Source organism: Zingiber officinale, chromosome 4A, assembly GCF_018446385.1.
Source record: "Zingiber officinale cultivar Zhangliang chromosome 4A, Zo_v1.1, whole genome shotgun sequence".
Classification (NCBI taxonomy): Eukaryota; Viridiplantae; Streptophyta; class Magnoliopsida; order Zingiberales; family Zingiberaceae; genus Zingiber; species Zingiber officinale.
In genome coordinates, this window is record NC_055992.1 from 49,872,110 (window position 1) to 49,893,517 (window position 21,408).

A 21,408-nucleotide genomic window follows, 5' to 3' on the forward strand; every position below is an offset into this window, starting at 1 on the left:
TAATATCAACATAATCAGGGCCCCGGCTTGTATCACACATAGATAAATCACGTAGATATGCGCGCTTCCTAAGTATATCCAAGGTAGCAAGTCTTGAATCATACTAGGAACTAGGTCCGGATCACACAGCCATAGACCTAGGGGCGTACTAAGGAGCACATCCCTTTGTTTTTACTAGCCTGGATCACACAGCCAAAGGCCTAGGGGATGATTAGGAGCCCACCCTTGATACAAGCCTTACAAAGTAAAGTAGCATGTATAAAAATGCATCATTTAGTCACATAGCATATCATAGAAGTATGCATCACTTAGGCATACGTTATGTCATAAAAGTATGCATCACTTAGGCATACATCATATCATAAATAGTATGCATCACTTAGGCATACATCATGTCATAAAAAGCATGCATCACTTAGGCATACATCATGTCATAAAAAGTATGCATCACTTAGGCATACATCATGTCATAAAAAGTATGCATCACTTAGGCATACATCATGTCATAAAAGCATGAATATTTTCACCACATAGCATATCATGAGAGCATGCATATTTTAGGCACATAGCATATCATCAAAGCATGCATATTTCTATCCACATAGCATATCATGAAAGCATGGATATTTTAAGCACATAGCATATCATCCAAGCATGCATATTTCTATCCACCTAGCATATCATGAAAGCATGCATATTTTAAGCACATAGCATATCATCAAAGCATGCATATTTCTATCGACATAGAATATCATGAAAGCATGCATATTTTAAGCACATAGCATATCATGGAAAGTATAAATCACAAGCATACGTGTTTAAGCATAAGGGTGTATCATATGATTATACTATCATAAGAAACATGGTAACATAGTTAGCTTGGGTTCTAAGCTTCCTAATCCCTTGGGTTCTTATCATGGCCAAACCCCCCCTTAGATCTCAATTTAGGTAAAAACAACCTCCAAGCATGTGGAACCTAAATTATCATCACATCAATTTCATAGGAAGCATTATAAGCATGATTAACTTGGTTTCTAAGTTCTCCAAGTCCCTAAACTTCATGTGGCCAAATCCTATCAGGTGTGAAACAAGGTCCCAAATGTCATGAAAGCATGGAAACCTTAAACCATATTTATAGCATTTTTTTTCCAAGTAACATAGTAAGCATATTTTAGCTAGTTCCTAAGTTTTCAAGCCCTTAACATATGTCATGGCCGAAATTTAACAAGTATTCATTAGGGCTAAAAGCAAGCATACAAGCATGTGAACTTGAACTAACATCATGTATAAATTCATAATAAGGCATCATACAATGGGTATGGCCGAAACTTACCCTAGCCTCATTTTAGGTCATTAAACAACATATAGCATGAGAACTTTGGCTTTCTACTTATCATATTTCATGTAGAGTGACATGAGCATATTTAATTTTTGTTCTAGGGTTTCTAGGGCATCTATCCCTTCATGGCCGAAACATACAATGGTCCATTTAGGTCATGGAAAAATTATACAAGCATGTGACTCAATCAACATATTATAATATTTCCATAAGAAGCATTTTTAACACAATTGGTTTCAATTCTAAGGCCTCTAGGTCATTTAAACCCTACTTGGCCGAGACTCATCAGTGTTTAACTTTGCTTCAAATAACCTAAAAGCATAGGAAGTCATACAAGTTTCATAGCATGTATAAAGACAAGCATAATAAACATACATGTGAATTGTGTCTTAGGCTTCCTAGGTTTCTTTCCTTTTTCTTTTATTTTTCCTCATGGCCGAAACCTACCAATCTCTAAACTAGGTTTTAAGTGGCCTAAAGCATGGAAAACCTAAGTAAGTTTCATGGCAAAAATTACTAAGAACATCATATACAAATTTGGTTCATAAACAAGCTAGGACCCTTGTGATCTTACATGTCATATATCATGTAACTAAATTCTCTATACCTTAATTAAGCATGAGAGCATTAAACAACTTTCATATCTTAATATCACAGAGGTCTTGTGCATGTTAAAATTTTGTTTAAGCTTTTCTAAGCTATCCATCTTATCATGGCCGAAAATCTTAATGAAGAGTTCATGAATTTCTAGCAATATTCAACATGCAATTCTTTAAGAGAACTCTATATTATATCATATAAACATGTTTACTTAAATTTAAAGGTCTTCCTAGCCCTAAGCTCTTTTCTTGGCCGAAACATATGAGTGGATTTCTTTTGGTTCCAAGTAACTTTTAAGCAAGAAAAACCAACAAAAGACCCTTAGTAATTTCATGGAGGGAATCTTGTACTAGTTTGGTTAAACAATGATTTCCCTAACCTCTTTAAAATATTTTTGGCCAAAATTCTAGGGTTAAGTACTCCTCTGACCAAGCATCATATAGGTATAAAAACATGAAGGAAAACCTTCCTACATAGCATAGAAAAATATCATGAAATGAGGACTTGTTTAAACCTTCCTAGATTTGAAAACTCTTCTTTGGCCGAATTTTTCTTAAATTCTATTCTAGGTTTTCTAATCCTCATAAAATCCAAAAAACACATAAAACGCCTTGTACCACAGGTGAGGGGAAGCTTACTTCCTTTTCGCTTGTGGATCTAAGGTGTGGTGATGGAAGAAGTAGCCTCTTCTTCTAGTTCCCTTCCCTTGATTCCTTGCTAAGTCCTCCTTGTATCTTAGGCTTTCTTAGGAGAAAACCTTGGCTTGGGCCGAAGATGGAGGAGAGGGGACTGAGGGTTCGGTGAGGGAGAGGGAGGATGAGGGAAAATGAGAGAAAAATAGAATTTTCCCTTTACATCATTTTTTTTTATATTAAGGGGGAAGAGGTAGCAAAATTGGTTTTTGCTTTCCTTCTCCTTTAACCCATTTTCTATTTTCTTTTATTTATTTTATTTTCTAATTTATTCTCATCATTTATGATGAGAACAAGGGGGAATGAATCCCCTTCATTCTCCATTTAATGTCACGGCAAGAGAGGGAAAAGAGAGAGAAAGGGAGGAAGGCAAATTGCCTTTCTCTTGCTCTTTTCTTGCTTTCTCTTCTTAGATCTTTACTCCTATCTTTATCATGCATTCCCTTTCCTTGCTATCAATATCTTCTCTCTATCCCAATTGGTTTCTACTAATTAATTCTATAAATTATAATATAAGAGGTTCAAGGTTCAATCCTTGACCTCCTCTTCTTTTTATTTCATTTTATTTCTTTTTTTTTTGCTTCAACTCACTTCTTATTATTTTTCTAAGGCAAAATTCATCATTCTCTTATTTATCTTAAAAGCTTAGTGGGTGTTACATTAATGAAGTAATCCAGTCATATGGATTTATTTAGTGTCCGGATGAGTCTTGTGTATACAAGAACTGTAACGGAAACATGGTGGTATTTCTTGTAATATACGTAGATGATATTTTGTTAATTGACAACAATGTCAAGGTATTATCAGACGTAAGGGTATGGTTGTCCAAACAATTTGATATGAAGGACTTAGGAGAATGTGCACACATCCTTGGGATCAAAGTTATAAGGGATCGCAAGAAAAGAATGTTGTGCCTATCCCAAGCTTTATATATAGATACAATCCTTGCTCGTTTTAGCATGCAAAACTCCAAGAAAGGTTTCTTACCTTTTAGGCATGGAGTAGCCTTATCTAAAGAGATGTCTCCAAAAACATCAAAGGAGATTGAGGACATGAAGGCAGTTCCTTATGCTTCGGCTGTAGGAAGTCTTATGTATGCAATGTTGTGTATGAGACCTGATATCTGTTTTGCCGTGGGCATGGTTAGCAGATATCAAAGTAACCCTAGACAAGGACATTGGAATGCAGTAAAGCATATATTAAAGTACTTGAGAAGGACTAGAGATTATATGCTAGTTTACCAAGTAGACGATTTACTCCCTGTGGGTTACACGGATTCGGACTTCCAATCAGATAGGGACAACAGTAAGTCTACATCAGGCTATGTGTTTACTTTAGGAGGTGGAGCCATTTCAAGGAGGAGTGTTAAGCAGAAATGCGTCTCTGACTCATCCATGGAAGCTGAGTATGTGGCAGCCTCTGAGGCAGCCAAAGAAGCTGTATGGCTCAGGAAATTTCTAATGGACTTAGATGTGATTCCTGGTTTGCCTAAGATCGTCACAATTTATTGTAATAATAGTGGAGTAGTTGCAAACTCGAAGGAACCACGATCCCAAAAGGCAAGTAAACATATAGAGCGCAAGTACCACCTGATACAAGACATCGTCAAGCGAGGAGAAGTTGTCGTCGCCAAGATAGCATCAGCAGATAACCTGGCAGATCCTTTCACTAAGGCCCTTCCGGCGAAAGCTTTTGATCGGCATGTGGAGGGGATGGGAATCAGATGTATGGCAACAGATATGACAACTTAGACTTTTAGTATAAGTGGGAGATTGTTGGAGTGTATACTTAAAAGTTTAGCTTTTGTACACATTTATTTTGAAATAAAGAATCACATTGGTCAAATGTTTACATTTATTTGTTAAATGTAATTGTTCAATTAATTTATATAGTAGATAACATGGAGTGCGGAGTCACACTTAGAAGATCATGTTGTCGGTTCTCTATAAATTATAAACAATTGCTCACGACTAAGATGGAAAGGAACAAACCATCAGAATAGACGTAGTGTAATTAAGTATTAGTTTATCTTGACTAATAAACTACACAGATACACTTTAAGTGTATTGAGTAGGATCATTTAGGTAAGTTCTTTTTGTACTGACTTAGTAAAAGAACTAGACCTTAGTTATTATGGAAGTGTGTGCTCTTAATCCTAATATAATAACAAGCATGTATATTTAATATTTATTTCTTTGACTTATCAAAGGGTGAGGTTTAGCTCGATAAATCAATATGCCAGATAAGTTGAGAAATGATATTACTTATAGTATGTGTTGTTGATTATAGAAGGAATCTGTGTCCTAGTTATCTAGGTTGAGATTGTCCCCAAGAGGAGCTCATAAGGATTGCCATGTTAAACCCTGCAGGAGGACCTAGTCCAACATGACAATAAAGTTGGGTGGTACTAATCTTGGAGCTAGATATAAATTAAAGGAGTTGTCAATAACTCACTTAATTAGTGACCATTCGTAATCTTAAACACAGGGAGACTAACACACTCATGATAAGAAGGAGGCCATAATGTAATTTGGGATTGATGCGGTAGTGCGGTAATAACTCTCTAATGGAATGAGTTATTATCGATGAACTTGAGTTGTGTGTTCGGGGCGAGTACGGGATACTCAAGCTCATCGGAAGGCCAAAACCAATTTCTCCTCTAGGTCCCTGTTGTAGTCTCAGTAAAGCCTCAAGCCCATCCAAAGAAAAGCCTATCTTGGTGTCCAAGAAGGGGCCGGTTCATTGCTTGGTGACCAAGCAATGACCTGCCACATATTCTCTAGAAGTGGCCGGCCCTTTTCTTGGGCAAGGGGGCCGCCGCAATATTTAAATTAGGAAGGTTGTTTTTGAATTTTTAAATTTCCTCATATATTTACAATTTGTAAAAAGAGAGATTTTAAAAATTTATAAAATTTTCCTAATTTAAATTAGGCCACAAGGTTTTAAAATAGAGTTGTAAAATTTATAAAACTTCCTTTTAAAAAGAAATATTATTAAAGATGTTTTAAATTTTAAAACTTGATTTTAAATTTTAAAACTTTCCTTTTAATATCCACATTAAAAAAAAAAGAGAGAGTTTGTAAAATTTTATTAGAAGTTTTCTTCTTTTAAATTTTATAAAAAAAAATTCTTTCTTTTCCTTTTAATAAGTGGTCGGCCACCTTGCTTGGTGCCCAAGCAAGGGGCCGGTCAAATAATTAAACATCAACAAATAGTTGTTTAATTACTAAATCAATCTAGGATTGATTAATTAAAAGGAAAGAAAAATAAAAAATTAAAAGGAAATAGGAATGAGTCTAATTTTTTATAAAACTCTTTCCATAATTTTTCGTTGGGAAACTAATATAAAAAGGGGGGAAAGGGAGGCCTTGAAAAACATAACAATTGATATTGTGTTGTTGGAGATCGTCAAGTGGCCGGCCCCTCTCTCTCTCTTCCCTTTGCTCTCTTTTGCTCCTTTGTGGTGGTGGTGGCCGAATTCTAGAGAAGGAGGAGAAGCTTTCCGGGTGGTGTTTGTCTTGAAGGATCGTCACCCACACAACGTCTAAGAGGAGGCGAGGGATACGACAGAAGATCTCGAGGTTTTTAGCATACAAGGAAATGGTATAACTAGTATTTAATTTCCGCATCATACTAGTTAATTTTTCTTTGTATAAATACCAAATACAAGAGGCATTCGATTCTTGTTTTTCGAATTTAATTTTGATGTTGTGTTCTTTTTCTTTTTTCCTTGTGATTTGATTGTTCCTTTTTGTTAACCTAGAGTTATATAAGGAAATTAAATATTAACTTTCCTTAAAAGGCTTTGTCTAGTCGATGGTGGTTGCTCCCATATCCAAGAAGGCCAAGTGCCTCGACATGCAGTACTGGAAGCCAATTTTTGCAAACTAATATTTAATTGAATTTATAACTTAGGTGATTTGGATCAAACGTGTTAAGTTCCGCAGGAGATCCAAATCTAAATCTAAAAGAACATATAAGTTAAACTTGGAATCAAACGTGTTAAGTTCCGCAGGAGATACAAGTTTAACTTAAAAGAACACATGGTAGCTAGGAAAGGTTCAGATCACGTACAAAATTTTTGTACAGTGGAGCCATTGAGTTTTTCTAGTAGCAACCAACAATAACAAGCACATATACTTAGTATTTATTTCTTTAACTTATCAATGGGTGAGATTTATTCGTTAAATCAATAGGCCCGATGAGTTGGAAGATAGTACTGTTTATATGGTGTGTTGTTGATTATAGAAGGAATCTGTGTCCTAATTGTAAAACCCACGAATTTCTTAAGCTAATTATGTAAAGATTTTCCCTTAGAATAAAAAGATAAGATAGAACCAAAAATATATATAAGAAAAGGAATTGGTCAAGGATTGAACCTTGAACCTTTTTAAGCTAAGGATTATGGATTGACCACTAGGCCATCATAAATTATTGTTGAATAGAGAATGGAAATTATAGATAAAGATAGAAGTATGATTAAGAGAAGGAAGCATGAAAACATCAAGTAGTTTTCTTCCTCCTTCTCATGATTAAGAAGAAAGCTAGCAAAAGACAAGTTGTCTTTTCTTTCCTCCTTCTCTTCCATTTTCGTGGAGATACATGAGGGAATGAGAGGAGAGGAATTAAGGGAATGAATGGGGGCATTCTTCATCATTAAGAAAATAATATATGAGTTAATAAGGAAGGGAAAGCAAAACTTATCTTTGCTTCTTCCTCCCACTTAGCATAAGAGAGAAAAAGGGAAAGGGATTTTATTTTCTTCTTCCTTTCCTCACCATTGCCGAACCTAGAGCCTCCCCTCTCCCAAATTTCCGAAATCCAATATTAGTTTTCTTCCTAAGGAAAACTAAACCTCAAGAAGAAAGCCTCAAGACCTACTTCTTAAAAGCAAGAGAAGCAAAGGAAATACTAGAAGGAGGAGCTCTCTTCTTCTTCTTCTCAAGGGTATCTTTATCTTAAGAAAAGACCAAGCAAGAGGATGTAAGCATCCCCTCACCTGTGGTATAAGTGGTTATGTGGTTTTCTTCAAGTTTAGATGGCTTAAAAACCTAGGGTTTCCCTTGAAACTTTCAGCCATGATGAGTTGTAAGACTTATGAAAGCTTAAAACCAAAACCAACATGCTTAGGGTTTCTCTCATGATATGATATGAATATTTCCTTGATATTTCATGATTGTTTGTTGCTTAGAACTAGGTGAATCCTCACCTTAGGGTTCGGCCATGAAGAGATTAAAAACCCTAGGAAAGCTCAACCTCAAAACTAATATGCTTATGATCTTTCTCATGATATGTTATGAATGTTTCTTGAGGTTTCATGCTTGTATGTTGTTTGGAACTAGGTAAACCTTACCTTAAGAGTTTCGGCCATGAAAGGAATAAGAACCCTAGAGAAGCTTAAAACTCAAACTAACATGCTTATGATCTTTCTCATGATATGTTATGAATGTTTCTTGAGGTTTCATGTTTGTATGTTGTTTGGAACTAGGTAAACCTTACCTTGAGAGTTTCGGCCATGGAAGGAATAAGAACCCTAGAGAAGCTTAAAACTCAAACTAACATGCTTATGACCTTCCTCATTATATGTTATGAATGTTTCCTTGATGTTGCATGTTTGTATGTTGTTTGGAACTAGGTGAACCTTACCTTAGGGTTTCAGCCATGAAAGGATTAAAAACTCTAATGAGGCTCAAACTCAAATCTAACTTGCTTATGATCTTCCTCATGATATGGTATGAAGATAACTTGATGTACTTAAGATTTCACATTGTTTAGAACTAGGTTTCCACCTTGAAAACTTTCGGCCAAGTTAGAATTTAAGGCTTAGACAAGCTTAAACTCAACTCTAACATGCTCATGTTTTTCCCTATGATATGTTATAAAATTAACATGATATGCTCATGCTTGTATTTGGTTGAGAACCTAGCTCAACACCTTATAACATTCGGCCACTTATAGTTTGTAGACCTAGGAAGCTTGTAACCTAAACTCAATATGCTCATGTTGTTGCTTAGAATAAATGTTATGAAAATTGTTTAGGGTTCACATGTTTATATGCTATTTGTAACCTAGATCTAGGCCTTGTATGTTTCGGCCACATTGTGAAGTTTAGACCTAGGAAGCTTAGAACCAAAATTTAATATGCTTATGATGTTCCTTAGGATAAATGTTATGAAATTGATTTAGGGTTATATGCTATTATGATTGCTTGCAACCTAGGTGGACCCTTGCATGTTTCGGCCACCCTTAGTAGGTTGATGTTGAGACCCAATTATGACTCTCTATGTGCTTCACCTTGCCATGATATGAATTAGGAGATGCTAACTTATGTTCCATGCATGCTTATGTTTTCCATGATATGTTAAATGCTCATTTATGTATGCTTATGAATCATGCATGAAAATGTCTCCTATGATATGTAAAATGCTCAAGTATGTATGCTTTATGAAATGAAAAGAAAAGGCCTAAGAGATGCTTCCCTATTGTTGGGACTAAGAGCACTCTTTATGACAAGCTAAGTGAAAGGCCTAAGAGTTGCTTCCCTATCAAGTGGGACTAAGAGCACTCTCTATGTTATGAAAAGTTATGAATGACATGTACATGATATGCTATGAATGACATGAATATGATATGCTATGAATAACATGTACGCTATGAATGACATGAATATGATATGCTATGAATGACATGTACATGATATGCTATGAATGACATGAATATGATATGCTATGAATGACATGTCCATGATATGCTATGAATGACATGAATATGATATGCTATGAATGACATGAATATGATATGTATATGACATAATATTTTACTTTGTATGGCTTGTACCAAAAGGGTGGGCTCCTTATGCGCCCCTAGGTCGATGGACTAAGAAACGGGTCTAGTAAAGAGTGGGCTCCTTACGTGCCCCTAGGTCGAGCTACGGGCCTAGTTTCCTAGTAGGTTCAAGACTAGCTACCTTGGGTCTACTTAGGATGCGCGCATTTATGTATGTATGTGGTACTAAGCCGGGCCCCCTCATGTTGAGATTATTTTTAAGTACTATATGATATTGTTTTTAAGACATTTTGCACATGAAATGAAGCATGTTTTGAAAAGCATCTTGCACATGACATTATCCATGATTTAAAGGGCATCTTGCATATATGTTTATGATATGAAATGATATGATATGATGCTTTCTCACATGCTATGATAGGATGTTCTTTATACTATGATATGATATGTCATGATGCTTATTTTTACGATATGACATGATATGTGATGATGCTTACTCTACATTATGATATGAATGTCATTTATGCCATGATAAGTTTATGTCATGATATGATGTTTATTTTATGCTATGATATGATAAGTTCATGCCAAGATATGATGCTCACTTTATGCTATGATATGACTTTTATTTATGCCATGATATGATTTCCATTTATGCCATGATATGAGTTTCATTCATGCTATGATATGTGATATGATTACTCTTATATGATATGTACGGTTTTTGTGAGTAGGAAAGGATCTTACTGAGCCTTGTGTGCTCATAGCTTACTTTCCTTGTACCACAAATAAAGGTAAAGGATGGATAAACTAAAGGAGCAGCAGGAGGGGCAAAAGATGTGTGTGGTGGTGGCTTGGCTAAAGAAAATAAATGACCTGCTTATGTTTATTTTATGTTGATGACTTGCATGACTATTTTACACTTATGTTAGGAATGGATGATTATGATTCCTTAAGTTTATAACATGCTGAGCATATTGGTATGATTAGTTATGTTTTAAATGAACAATTACTTTCGCTGTTTTGATTAGAAAAATGAAAAAGAAAACTATTTGTACGTACGCTATGTAAAGTAGAAGAAAGTAACCCCGTCCTCACTAGGCAGGAGTGGAGGGCGGGAGTTACACTAATTATTTAGGCTGGTGATGTCTCCTTGAGGAGCTCATAAGGATTATCATGTAAATCCTGCAGGTGGACTTACTCCGGTATGATAATAAAGTTAAGTGGTATTACTCTTGGAATCAGATGTTAATTAATTGAGTTGTCAGTAACTCATTTAATTAACGGACATACAATATCTTAAACACAGGGAGATTAACGCACTCATGATAAGAAGGAGCCCAAATTGTAAAATGGGATTGGTGCGGTAGTTCAATAATAACCATTTTAGTGGTATGATTTATTATTGATGAACTTGAGTTGAGTGTTCAGGCCGAACACAATAAGCCCAAGCCCATCAGGAGGCCCAAATCAATTCCTCCTCTAGGTCCCTATTGTAGCCTCTATATAAAGTCTCTCATCCACCCATCCACATTTTGTTTTTGGTTAATCTCACCTTCCTAGGGTCGGCATCAAAGGTTATAAAAGGGAGTAGGTGGCGCCCCCTAAAACCTAATTTCCCCACAATCCTCTTCTCATCCTTGCTAGGGTCTGCGCCTCCTCCTTGCTAGGACCAGTGCCTCCTCATTGCTAGGGTCGGCGCCTCTTGCTTAGAATCCTTGGTGGGTGGTGGCTTGGAAAGGAGGAAGAAGAGGAGAAGACGCCCTATCCTAGAGCCTCTCTTGGTGGCCAGCGGTTTGGAAACAAAAGAGGGGAAGGGTGTTTGTTGTCTTGGTAGTTCGTCGCCCACGCAACATCCAAGAAGAGGTGAGGAATACAACAGAAGATCAAAAGGTCTTTGGCTACAAAAAAAAGATACAACTAGTTCTTTGATTCCGCAATGTAATTAGTTTAGTTTTCTTTGTATCGATCCTGAATACCAACACAAGAGGCCAGCGATCTTGTACTTCAATCAAGGTGTGCTTTGATCTATCAAGTACTTGCTCGATTGATCAAACACATGTCTGATCGAATATGTGGGTTGCTAGAAAGAGTTCTATACTTGTATAATTTTTGTACAGGGGAAATTGAAATAGAACGGAATTCCAGCGCCTTCAAAACTCTTTACTTATATTTTTCTAAAAACTCCCATTTTCTAAGAATTTTAAAATCAATTTTGGGCTTAGACTAGATCAAATCCTTAGAAACACATGTTCCTATAGTTCTAGGTATCGAGCATCTCATATACATACTAGGTCTACCTTGATTATGTATTCTAAAACTCAGAACAGCGTGAGATACATAGGCTAATTGCCTGAACATAAGATTCTTATATCAGTGCATCAACACAAGTCTGGGAGTAAAATACCAACATGACAATGATCAGGTTAAGTAATTCATCTTAGTCAAATACTAACTGAACATATTTACTTGACTTGACTAACTAAGTTAACACTGCTATCTTTTGATAGTCAGTTAGTAACAAATGGTTAAACATTCAAGGATAATTTTTAGATAAATTTTTTCATAAATAATATTAGGTTCAGGGGATGATATTTTAAGAATAATTTCAAAAATAAATTTTGAAATTTCCTAAAATTCTATTTTTGAATTTAAAAACTATGTTTGAAAACTATTTTAAAAATTATTTTCGAAATCTTTACTTAAATTTTTTTTACTGAAAATAACTTAGAATATTCTTGTTTAAAATATTTTGAAAATATTTCTAAGTTGAAAACTTTAGTTTAATGTATTTTGAAATTATTTCTAATTTCTTGGTTAACATACTTTGTAAATCTTTCTAAATTCTTGGTTAAAAGATTTTTTGAAAATCTTTTGAATTCTTAGGAATTTTTACTTAGAAATTGTTGAAAAAGTTTACATAGAAATTGTTTAAAAAACTTACTTTGAAAGTTTTAAAAAATATCAGATGTGAGATTCTAGTAGGTCGAGATGTGCAATTGATCATTGTAGAACATCGGATGTGCGATTCTGGTAGGTCTAGATGTGTAATTCCTTATTGGAGAAGAGCGGATATACAATTTTAGTATGTTAGGATGTTTAATTCTCAAAGTTCAGATGTGTGATTCTGGAGGTAACTCTACACCTGGTAAGTAGAGGTAAGTCACTAGAAGAGAGTAACTAAGTGAGAGCGTGCCCCCATTCAAAGGGACAGTAGACGTCGGTCCAATTTAGGTCCATTTTAAAAATCTAAATTGAGACCTTAACTAGATCCTGGTCTCGAGGGGATAAGGTCTAATTACTACTGCTTATTATTACTATGCTAACATTATCTTGCAGGTTATTGGATTAACACTTTTTACAGTGCAAAAGGAGTAAAAAGACCTCAGGTGAACAGTACCCAAGGTACCTTCGGTGCTATAAAAAGTATCTTCCATAGGATAAACTTCAGACTTCATTGGAGATAAGGAGCAAGAAGTTCAGGATTAAACTTTACAAGTTGGGGGCTCCTTCAAGGCTATGGAAGGTGCCTTGTATACCTTTTATAAGGGTGCCTAGACCAAGATTCAAGTATCATCACTTCTACGATCCTCTACACATTCATTTGAAGTTCTGACTACACTGGCTTTCTATTATTACTTCATAGAAGTCTATCTACTACCAATCTACCCTTCCGAGTCATCTGATCATCTCTGGTGGACCGTCAATAACATGAGCGCCCTCAAAATTATTGGTAACATCTTGTTAAGTGTTGCAATTTTTACTACTGTACTAAAATAGAAGTGTAGACTATTACATTGTCCCTATCCCCTGTACTCAATCACCACTTTCAGCAGTTCAGGAAGAGGTATTTAGTGGATTACCCATCGATAGCTTTACAGGACCTGGGTCTTAGAGTAGGAGTCATCGAAGGCTCCAAACTAAGTAAAACTGAATGCGTATTCTTTTTCTTATTTTTATACTTAACTTTCTTACTTAGTTTTCCGTCATACACTTTGTTTTCCAAAATTTAAAAATTCAAAATTTCTTAAACCACGTGATTTATCGCCCCCCCCCCCCCTCATGTGTGTCTCGATCCAACAGTTCTTTTAGGTGGTCGAAGATGGTTTAGATTGAGCTTCCAATTATAGGCCTTTTGAAAATCTACACATCCAAAGAAAAAGCACACCTCCCATATAAGATAAAGATAAAACAAAATTATAAAAATATTAGATTTAACAGATAATGTATCAAAAGATGAATCACATCCAATAAAATCAATGATGGATACCTCTATGAAGTTTTCTAAAAGATCACTAGTGATACTTTGCATTACTGAGAGGTACCTGAACACTCTAAACAAGTGGATGTGACTCCTTCTAGATCTTGTAGTGTCTCCAGCTCTGGTTCAAGTGGTGGTGCCTCTAAAGAAGGTGATTCTTGGGACTCTACCGCTACTACAAAAGTCCCTATACATATATCATGAACCAATTTCATTCTTACAAATTCTATAGTATCAATTGGTTGTGTGATCAAAGGAGGTGATTTTTGGAATGTTGCTTCCATAGAAAAAGTCTCTACACTTTCATCCACAACATTAATAGCTTTAGAAGAGGTGAAGAGTACACTAATATCAATATCATTAATAGAAGGATCAACAACATTATCAAAAATTTATTATAATATCAATAGAACTAGGATCCCCCATTGCACCATTAGCTCTTCAGAATCTTATGTTGTGATCTTCATCTGACTAGGAGCAGGAGTATTTGGGTATTGGGTGAGTCTTCCCAATTAGTCGGCTCATCTGGTTGCGAATGATGTGGTCCATTTAATGATAAATCATCTTGAAATTCTAAAGGATTATGATTTACTTGGGAAATATGCTCAACATTTTGTATGCAAGTGTACCCTAAATTTTGATAATCCATCCAAAATTAATTATAATATTGTGGTAGATTAGGGATATGCTACTGGGATAGTGACTGCTCACCCTTCTCTAGAATTAGTTGGGGTTAAAGTTTCTGAATTTGATAATCTCTCTAGTCATAGCCATAAGTATCAGGAACTTGCTCATATGTATCCTGATGTTAAGGTTGAAACAAATACTAAAATTTTAGAGTATTGGCAGCTTTTTGGAACAAGCAACAAATAGCAGATAAATGAAACATACTGCCACACTCTACAGAGGTACTCAAATTGACCATCATCTGAATCATAATTATCATTAATGGGATATCTTGATCTTACACTCATGGGTGTGAAAAATTCTCTTAAAGGCATACTTGATATGTTAGTGCTCATGAATTCTAAAAAAAATTATAAGGAAAACTAAAATGGCAAAATCAAAGACAAGAAGGAAAATGCATAATGAAAAACAAGAAAAGAAATGCACCATAACTATATATTTGGACATTTTATTATGCTATGACATGTTTTATGACTTGTTCTTTTGTATTGTGCCTTGTACATGTTTAACAAAATGTGTGTACGGTGTGTACATGTGGATTGTGGTGGATTAACCACCTTGTAAGAGGAGAAGCACTAGATTATAATAATACCGTGGAGCCCTAGAATGATCCTATTGCAAGGAGACCAATTCACTATAAAGGAGTATCTAATTAGAGTTTAGAAGGCTTCTCCTAAATTAAAGTTTGGAAATGACTTATGTAATCTAGAATTATATGATAAGGGGGCCTTAGGGTAACTCTTTAACCAGACATTTTAGATTACATCTTCTACTTAGTTACCTTAATCTACCATTAGGAAGTAAATCAGATAACTCTAGAATTGTATGATAGGGGGGCCTTAGGGTAACCTGATGTGCGTAGATTGTATACACTTGTTAGCATATTTTGACGCACATTCACATACTTTGAGCATGCTTGATCTATGCATTTTCATAATTCCAGCTTTCCTTTTTAGTATATTTACTCTCTTTGTTCGGAGATATGCTTTTGTGCATTTTCTATACGCAGGAGTCGAATGTGGTGAAGGATGCATGTTCGAGGCCAAATCTACAAGCAAAGCGATGGAGAAAGCCATGATATCTGAACCCCACACGGGCCTGCCATGGGGATTTGCCCAGGCCGTGTGGAGATGAGAGGCCATGTAGCTGCAGCAAAGAAAGGAGATGGTCTAGCCGTGTGAACCTCACACGGTCGTGCCAAGCTTTGAAGCCCAATGAAGCCTAGGATGTGTACACCACACGACCATGTCAGTTTTCCAGAGACCAGAGAAGCCTCAGGCGTGTGTGTTACACGCCGTGTGAGGTTTCCAGTTAGCAAGAGAGTGCTGGCCGTGTGCACCACACTACCGTGTCAGGTTTCCAGAGGTGAAGGCAGTACAGGTCGTGTAGATCTACATGGGCGTGCAAGGGGGCATTGGTAGAGGCAAGCCACGGCCGTGTACCTCACACGGCCGTGTGAGATTAGAAGAGAAGGGAATGGTGCAGGCCGTGTGAACCTCACACGTGTTGGAGTGTATACTTAAAAGTTTAGCTTTTGTACACATTTATTTTGAAATAAAGAATCACATTGGTCAAATATTTATAATTATTTGTTAAATGTAATTGTTCAATTAATTTATATAGTAGATAAAATGGAGTGCGGAGTCACACTTAGAAGATCATGTTGTCGGTTCCCTATAAATTATAAACAGTTGCTCACGACTAAGATGGAAAGGAACAAACCATCAGAATAGACGTAGTGTAATTAAGTATTAGTTTATCTTGACTAATAAATTACATTGATACACTTTAAGTGTATTGAGTAGGATCATTTAAGTAAGTTCTTTTTGTACTGACTTAGTAAAAGAACTAGACCTCAGTTATTATGAAAGTGTGTGCTCTTAATCCTAATATAATAACAAGCATGTATATTTAATATTTATTTCTTTGACTTATCAAAGTGTGACGTTTAGCTCGATAAATCATTATGCCCGATAAGTTGGGAAATGATATTACTTATAGTATGTGTTGTTGATTATAGAAGGAATCTGTGTCCTAGTTATCTAGGTTGAGAATGCCCCCAAAAGGAGCTCATAAGGATTTCCATGTTAAACCCTGCAGGTGGACCTAGTCTAACATGACAATAAAGTTGGGTGGTACTACTCTTGGAGCTAGATATTAATTAAATGAGTTGTCAGTAACTCACTTAATTAGTGGACATTCGTAATCTTAAACACAGGGAGACTAACACAATCATAATAAGAAGGAGCCCATAATGTAATTTGGGATTGGAGCAATAGTGCGGTAATAACTCTCTAGTGGAATGAGTTATTATCGATGAACTTGAGTTGTGTGTTCGGGGCGAGCACGGGATACTCAAGCTCATCGGAAGGACAAAACCAATTTCTCCTCTAGGTCCCTGTTGTAGCCTCAATAAAGCCTCAAGTCCATCCAAAGAAAAGCCTTTCTTGGTGTCCAAGAAGGGGCCGGTTCATTGCTTGGTGACCAAGCAATGGCCGGCCAGATATTCTCTAGAAGTGGTCGGCCCTTGCCTTGGGCAAGGGGGCCGGCCGCAATATTTAAATTTGGAAGGTTGTTTTTGAATTTTTAAATTTCCTTAGATATTTACAATTTGTAAAAAGAGAGATTTTAAAAATTTATAAAATTTTCCTAATATAAATTAGGCCACAAGGTTTTAAAAGAGAGTTGTAAAATTTATAAAACATTCTTTTAAAAATAAATATTATTAGAGATGTTTTAAATTTTAAAACTTGGTTTTAAATTTTAAAACTTTCCTTTTAATATCCACATTAGAAAAAAAAAAGAGTTTGTAAAATTTTATTAGAAGTTTTCTTCTTTTAAATTTTATAAACAAAATTTTCTTTCTTTCCCTTTTAATAAGTGGCCGGCCACCTTGCTTGGTGCCCAAGCAAGGGGCCGGTCAAATAATTAAACATCAACAAATAGTTGTTGAATTAATAAATCAATCTAGGATTGATTAATTAAAAGGAAAGAAAATGAAAAAAAAAATTATAAGGAAATAGCAATGAGTCTAATTTTTTATAAAACTCTTTCCATAATTTTCCGTTAGTAAACTAATATAAAAAGGGAGGAACGGGAGGCCTTGAAAAATATAACAATTGATATTGTGTTGTTGGAGATCATCAAGTGGCCGGCCCCTCTCCCTCTCTTCCCTTTGCTCTCTTTTGCTCCTTTGTGGTGGTGGTGGCCGAATTCTAGAGAAGGAGGAGAAGCTTTCCGGGTGGTGTTCGTCTTGGAAGATCGTCGCCCACACAACGTCTAAGAGGAGGCGAGGGATACAGCAGAAGATCTCGAGGTTTTTAGCATACAAGGAAGAGGTATAACTAGTATTTAATTTTCGCATCATACTAGTTAATTTTTCTTTGTATAAATATCAAATACAAGAGGCATTCGATTCTTGTTTTTCGAATTTAATTTCGATGTTGTCTTCTTTTTCTTTTTTCCTTGTGATTTGATTGTTCCTTTTGGTTAACCTAGAGTTATATAAGGAAATTAAATATTAACTTTCCTTAAAAGGCTTTGTCTAGTCGGTGGTGGTTGCTCCCATATCCAAGAAGGACAAGTGCCTCGCCATGTAGTACTAGAAGCCAATTTTGGAAACTAATATTTAATTGAATTTATAACCTAGGTGATTTGGATCAAACGTGTTAAGTTCCGCAGGAGATCCAAATCTAAATCTAAAAGAACATATAAGTTAAACTTGGAATCAAACGTGTTAAGTTCCGCAGGAGATACAAGTTTAACTTAAAAGAACACATGGTAGCTAGGAAAGGTTCAGATCACATACAAAATTTTTGTACAGTGGAGCCATTGGGTTTTCCGAGTAGCAACCAACAATTGGTATCAGAGCTAGGGTTTTTCCTCTGTGTATTTGGTATTAGTTTAATTATGCACATGTCATACATAATTTAGGCAGGTTAATAGTAGGATGTCCTAACTTTTTGGATGTAGGATCCAACTATTATGGCTTATAGTTATTATGTGTGTGATTGGACCCATGGACATGTCAAGGGCATTTATTATGTGTGCATGATTGTATTATAAAATACAGCAGTAGCTGTATTTAGTTTTATTAGCATTTTATTTTTTGATCTAGATACATGTACATTCCTTTTATGGAATATAGGATCGATGGATGTAAATTTTATTTTATGTTCGATCTAATTTACATGTACATTCCTTCGAGGAATATAGGATCGAAAAATATAAAATTCTATTTATGTCGCTAATCGAATCTTGCAAGGCGTGGAACCTTTTGAGGATCAGAGTGGCGCAGCGGAATAAGGAGCAAGATGGATGCTACAACTAGACCCGGTGGCGGAGGCCAAAGATGGCAGCAGCTAGGGATGACGACACACGGAGGACAACAATAGATAAAAGCCATAATAGTAGAAAATTAGTTTTTTTATTTATTGCTTTTGTATTGTGCTGTGTGTGAATGTTAGTGTACATGTTTAGTAGGCTAGCATCATCAAAATGCATCACTTTAAAAAACTAAGTGGGAGAGGAATTTATTTTAGTGAATTCCACGGTCTCCATTACTGGTTTGTAAGTGATGTAAACAAACTTACGCGTTAGCTCTGAGTGCCTTCCTCCATATTGGATGAGTTTGTTTGCGGATCACTAAACCAAACTTCCACTTCGGATGACTATAGGAAATTAATTAAGAGCGTGTGATCTTCCCCATAGGAAGGGGCACAATCTTATTAATGGACTTAGTGTCAAGTAATGGTATACGCTTAGGCACGTCTAATAGTATCCTCCCCAACGGAGTCACTGCTATTATTTGTGTGACCGAAGGAAACCAACTATTAATTTTATTTGTCAAAAAGTTAGGTTGACAAGATAATAAAATTAATGGGATATACCATCCTTTTACAAATGTTGAATTTGTATACGTCCACACTAACGTGGCATACAAAATTCACGGTGTTTTAAGGTGTTGGTTAATTTAAAATAGTATTGTTTGAGGAATCAATATTATTCTAAATTTAGAGTTCTGACCAAAATTTATTTTGTGATTCTTAGGATGACTTTCAACCCACTGGCCATTATTCTAAAAGAAAACAGACTTACTGGTCCCATCTATATAGATTGGAAAAGAAACCTGGACATTGTTTTAACTGCTGAGGGCCATAAGTTTGTACTGTCAGAGGAATGCCCAGAAACACCTAGCAATGATTCTACCCCAGAGGAGATTCAGCATCATAGTAAATGGGTAAAAGCTGATGAGATGGCGCGGTGTTACATCTTGGCTTCGATGTCAAATGTATTGCAACATCAGCATCAGGACTTACCAACAGCCTATGATATAATGAACAATCTCAAGGAACTCTTCGGACATCAGAATCGGGCTGCTAGGCAAGAGGCAATGAGAAAACTGATGACAACCACCATGACTGAGGGGACTCCCGTGAGGGATCATATTCTCAAGATGATGGCTTACTTAAATGAAATACAAGTTCTTGGATGGGAAATTGATGGGGAAACCGAGGTCGATAGCATCCTCCAAACACTGGCCAGAAGTTTTGAGCATTTTCGCCTGAATTATAATATGAATAAAAGGATGTATTCATTAGCGGAACTTCTGACAGAACTTCAGGCAGCCGAAGGGTTGTTCATCAACATTCTCAAATTTACTATGCTGAAAATGGTTCTCCTTCTAAGCTGAAAGGCAAGAAGAAGAAGAAACAAAATGGCTCAGCAAAGAAGGTGAATAAACCTCAAGGTGTAGGACAAAACCCTGGAATAAAGAAGCCGAAGGGCAAGTGCTTTATTTGCAAGTAGACTGGACATTGGAAGGTGGACTGTCCTCGTAGGAAACAGAACAATAAAGGTATATCTCATACTCTAGTAGTTGAAACATGTTTAGCGGTGTTATCTACCAACACCTGGTGAGTAGATGCGGGAGCCACTGATCATGTCTGCAATTCCTTGCAGGGGTTCTAGGAAACCTGGCGACTATTTGATAGAGAGATAACTGTCTACATGGGCAATGCTACTAAGGTGGCGGCTGTTGCAGTGGGAGACGTCTACTTATCATTTGATAGGAATAGGAAATTGGTTTTAAGGAATTGTCTTTATGTACCCAGTTTTAGAAAGAATTTAATTTCAGTTTCTAAACTGTATTTGGATGGATATTCAGTTTCCTTTAGTAACAATGTGGTTATAAAGAGAAATAAAGTGATTATCTATTCTGGTGCATTGGTTGGTAATTTATATACTTTAAATCCAATTTCTCCCACAAAGCAAAATATGAAAATTAATAACACATCTTCTAACTCTAATAAGAGAAAAGAACTTTCGGAAATGAACCAAACACATCTTTGGCATCTAAGGCTTGGTCATATTAACTTAAGTTGGATTCAAAGGCTTGTAGCCGACAGACTCTTGGGTCCATTAGAGTTGGAAAACTTTCCAACGTGTGGATCCTGCTTAGAAGGTAAGATGACCAAGAGACCTTTTAAGGCCAAGGGGTATAGAGCCAAAGAAGCGTTAGAATTGGTTCATTCTGATTTGTGTGGTCCTATGTCTATCCAGGCTAGAGGTGGCTTTGAATATTTTGTCTCTTTTATAGACGATTATTCAAGATATGGATACATTTACCTAATGCGCCGCAATCTGAGTGCTTTGATAAGTTCAAAGAGTACAAGGCTGATGTGGATAAACGTCTAGGTAAAAGTATCAAGACACTACGGTATGATCGTGGTGGCGAATACCTTTTAGGAGAGTTTAGGAATTAATTATCAGAGGTCGGGATTCAATCCCAATTATCCACACCTGGTACACCCCAACAGAATTGTGTGGCAGAACGAAGGAATAGGACTCTTATGGAGATGGTTAGATCGATGATGAGTTATTTAGAATTACCAAATTCGTTTTGGGGATACGCTCTGGAAACAGCAGCACACATTCTGAACTTAGTACTTTCTAAATCAGTATCTTCTACTCCCACAGAATTATGGAATGGGTGGAAGCCCAGTCTAAGACATATTCGGATTTGGGGTAGTCCAGCACATGTC